Source organism: Lolium rigidum, chromosome 4 (assembly GCF_022539505.1).
Source record: "Lolium rigidum isolate FL_2022 chromosome 4, APGP_CSIRO_Lrig_0.1, whole genome shotgun sequence".
Taxonomy (NCBI): domain Eukaryota; kingdom Viridiplantae; phylum Streptophyta; class Magnoliopsida; order Poales; family Poaceae; genus Lolium; species Lolium rigidum.
The window spans coordinates 47,009,020-47,013,708 of NC_061511.1; the positions used below are offsets into that span (position 1 = coordinate 47,009,020).

The 4,689-nt window shown below is 44.0% G+C and overlaps 1 pseudogene; it reads right to left on the minus strand.

The window, feature by feature from the left end:
• Nucleotides 1-702: 702 nt before the first annotated feature.
• LOC124646989 lies at nucleotides 703-3,168 on the minus strand (annotated as a pseudogene).
• Between the last annotated feature and the right edge of the window lie 1,521 nt (nucleotides 3,169-4,689).

The following is a 4,689-nucleotide window of genomic DNA, read 5'->3' on the forward strand; positions in this document are numbered from 1 at the left end:
CCCATTAAATTAATTTCTCTCAACATGCAAGCATGCCACCTCATTAAGTTGCCACCTCACACAAAACTGCCCATGTGTCAACATGCAACCGCACAACAAGTTTTCAGGAAAAAAAAAACCAGCTTCATGTGTCATGGGGTCCCTTTAATTCTCACGCTTGGCTCTTAGGGTGTGTTCGGTTGCAGAACCAAAAGGGATGGAATGTCATGGTTCCATTTTTGAGAATGGGTTGGTTCCATTCCTATGTTCGGTTTGTGCAAAATAGGGAATGGGTAGATTCTAATTCCTGTGTTCGGTTGGAGAGTACGAATGAGAAGAATCTGTTTCAGCTCACCCTTTTCATAGGAATGGTGAGAATACCTCCCATATGCATATGATGCAAAATGTACAGGTTTAGCTCCATTCATTTTTGACCATGTACCATGCAAGTTTTTGGCAGCATTTCCTTTGTATTTTCAACAAAAACAATTCACCATATACAACAACAAACATATACAGATACGGGATCACAAATAAGACAAATTTCAACCGAAATATCATAAGGTAGCAACAGTACCACATAGTTCATCTAAAAGCGATAAAGTTCAACCATGTTCATTATAGTCCATACATATCAAGTTCATATACTAAACATCCAAAAGCAGACATAATTGAAGTTCATTACACTCCGTACATGTCAAGTTCACATACCAGCCAGCACACCTAACCAAAGTTCTTGGTCACATACCTACTAACCCAAACCAACTTGTTAGATAGGCTAAGCGACAAGAAAGCTCTTGCGATTTTGGGATTGTCAACAAGGTGAGCATAGTAGTGAGCAAGTTCTCCTTCACCATAACCAGGAACTTTGGAGACAACATCCCAAAGATTATCTGGTATAGTATCATCATCTCCAACGGACTTCACAAGAGCTTCAGCTACAAGTTTGAACCCATCTTTGAGAGTGGTAACTAGCGCATCATCTTCAAGTTGCACTACCTTGGCCTTCTTTTTTTCTGGTGCTTTGGAACTAGATGACTCGCCAACATTCACCTCACTATTGTCCTCCTCATCTAAGTCATTGGAGAGGGGATCATTCCCGGACCTAGCATGCTTACCCGTAGCATTAGTTGTGCCAAACATGGTGTTCATGGCATGATAATATTCAATGGGAGTGTTCAAGTAGTTGACATCAGATTTGTGGTCCTACACAAAAACATGCAAATGATTACATAATGTACACAAAACGTGGCATGCTAGTGTTGATTACAAGATTACCTTGCAATGACCTGCATAGTGTTCATCGCTTAGCTTAATAATGCAATTATCTTCATCCCATAGAGCTCCACTCAAATTCTTCAATTGGACTATCCTCCCCCAAATTATCCTCCACTTCTTAAGATGGTTGCTAACTTGGTCCCCCATGATAGCTAGCTTGAAATGTTCATTCAAACCTGTAGCAACTTCATTGAAATGAACCTTCTTGAATCCGGACGAAGTTCTCTTCCCACTAGCAACCATGTCACACAAAAGGCTCAACATCATGTTAGTCATGGAGGTGGTCCACACTGCCTGCCCACTTTTACCGGTGCTGCCACTTGGAGCGGTGACTGCGTCATTGTCCATTTCTGTCCAGCCAATCAAAATGTTGCATAAAATGTATTACACCATCACAAATACATAGTTTTGAATTATAAAATGGCACAATCTGTCCAGCCAATCAAAAGGTTGCATAAAATGCATTACAACATCACAAATACATGGTTTTGAATTATAAAATGGCACAATCTGTCCAGCCAATCAAAAGGTTGCATAAAATGTATTATTACAACATCTGTCCAGCCACACTCATCAATTTCCATACATGGCTTGCCTATCTTGCCACATTTGTTCGGCAATTTGTTCACTTTTAGTTACCATGGCCCTTTGGTCGCTTGCTTGTTGCCTTGATGTACGAATTGGATGGGTGGTCCATGTTACCTCCGGTATGATAAACTCATCAATCCCTTGGGATAGTGCATAATTATGAAGGATGCAACAAGCTACAACTATGTCAACTTGCACCGGAAAGGTAAAGAATGGTTTTGCATCATCTAAAATTTTGAAACGTCTCTTGAGAGAACCAAATGCTCGCTCTACCGTCACCCGTAGAGATGAGTGCCTAAGGTTGAATAGCTCCTTTGCATTCTGGACTGGATTGCTACCCCACTCGTTCAGATGGTATTTCACATGACGAAAAGGTGGCATGAAACCAGTCTTTGCTCCGTAACCGGCATCAACTAGGTAGTATTTTCCTACGAAATGAAAACAAAAATTGGTGAAAAAGGAACTTGCACTAGTATACGGACAATTCTATCTAAGGAAACTATTTACCTTGTGGTACTTGTAAGCCTCTCTCACGCCCTAATGCATCCGCTAGAACGGTTGAATCATGAGCCGACCCTTCCCAACCAGCCATCACATATGTGAACTTGAGGTCGAAATCAACCGCTGCCATCACATTTTGAGTAGTAAAAGGCTTTCTACCACGGAAAGAATGTTCCACATCTTTGTTAATAGATGCTCGCACATGTGTACCATCGATAGCTCCAATACAATCCTATATAAGTAAACATATTAATTTTCATGTTCTAAAGTCTAGATGCTAAGATATAGTGGCCTGATGTTTGAAATTACCTTAAAATATGGGTCAAATCGATGATTTCCGGCAATTTTTGTTGGTATCTCCAATGATGGTGGCCTGATGTAATCATTACGCAACTCTCCTATGGCATGAAGGACTGCCCTAAAATAGATGCTTGTTGTGCTGAATGATCTACCAAAGTTTGTTGCAACAACCCTATTCAGAAGGTTATGCCCAATTGTATGCAAAAACATCGCCACTTGTTGCTCCACAGTTAGATGAACACTGTGCTCTAACAACTTACAATCCCTCAATATGTCACACAATTGAAAGAAAGGACCTCTATCAAACCTTAACATATTTCTACATGTCACATCACATTGCCAAATTTTTTGGTTCAAATAATCAAATCTGATCCTATCTCATTCTTGCATTGGGCCATAGGTGATACGGGGTCTTCTTCTCTTCCTCGTGATAGCACGAACAAGTACAGCTACTGCAGCCAGTGTCATAAAAACAGCAGCTCCCCTAATCATTCTTTTCCTTTTACTCATGCTCTTGACCATCTACAATGCAAGTTTTCTATCAAAATAGAACCAAAATTTGTCTAACCAGTATACAACAAACAGAAGTACAGAACCATATAGCAAACAGATTGCAAGTATACAAATAGATTGCAAGTATACAACAGAAGTACATAACCATATAGCAAGTTAAGAACATATTTGGATGCCTCTCCTCCCAATCTTCACAATCTCAATCTGCTGCCGGTCAAGTTCGAAACCGAAAATTGCAGTACGCGAGGGAGGAGTTGGGGGTGGAGGCAGGGGAGGGGTGGATTCATACCGTCCCGATGTGCCGCCGCCTGCTCGAGGTCCCGATGCGCCGTCGCCTGCTCCTGCCCCGTCGCCGCCTGCTCCTGCCCCGCCGCCTCCTACTCCTGCCCTGCCGCGCCGCTGCCTGCTCCTGCCTACCGACGCGCCGCTCCAGTCGACGGGAGAAGAGGGCGCCACTAGAGAGCAGCCGAGGGAGACGGAGAGGGAGAGGCTCCAGCGCTGCCACAGAGAAGGAAGCGAGGGAGAGGGTCGTGCGTGGGTTGGGTGAGATAGGGTTCGGGACGGGGGTGAGAGGTGAGATTGGTTTTCTTTTTTTCGTTAGCTCGCCTCGGTACCGAGTGATTCCACCGATTTGGAGGTACCGCCCAATTCCGAATCTATGCCGAATATTCGTTTTCCAGGAATCGCTAGGTTCTAGTTTTAGTTCCTACCGAACACACGAATCTGCTCTGGGTGCAGGTCCAACCCATTACGTTCCATGCGGTGACACCAACCGAACACACCCTTAATCTCCCCCACTATCTCCTCCTGTCCTTCATACACCAATTATACTACCATCTACCTACACCACGTCACCACAGCCTTCTGATCCGGCATGGAGTATCATGACGTAACTGAAGAGTGAACACGAGCACCTTTCTCTCATGCAATTATACCACACGCAGTTTTTGTATGAGATATCCGCCAGCCAGCACTTCAGTATTAAGTGGGGCTGTTCCTCTTCTACTACCCTATGTTTATTATTGCTACCCTTCTCCTTCCTCTCTCTTCCAGAATTTTTCAATGCTCGCTCGAAGGTTCTATATATTGATCTCAGGAGTTTCCCCCTCATGTCCAAATGAAGCCGACGCCTCATTTTCTACAACTGTTTATGGAAGGATCATATGTTTTGGCTCATGGTAGACCTGAACAATCAGGATTATTGCCTTTTTTATTTTGTTCGTCCCTTCGTGAATCTGGTCTTAGTAATTGCTGAACTCCCATGGTTACCATCTTCTCGACAATAGATTCATACACCCAACACACCTTCAACCGAGTCAGTATCCATGCCAGGACCCCAACTTCATCGGTCCAGTAGTGGACTAAGACCGGTCGGCCAAGCATCCTCTAGACTTAAGCGTCCCGCGTCCTTGAAGAAGGGGCGACCGACAAGATGCAATGGGGCACAGGGCACACGCAGCCTTTGGCTCCACGGTGTTTTCCTGCCCTGTGTCATTCCAAGCATGCATGGGGTGCCTCTCCGGTGCCGTT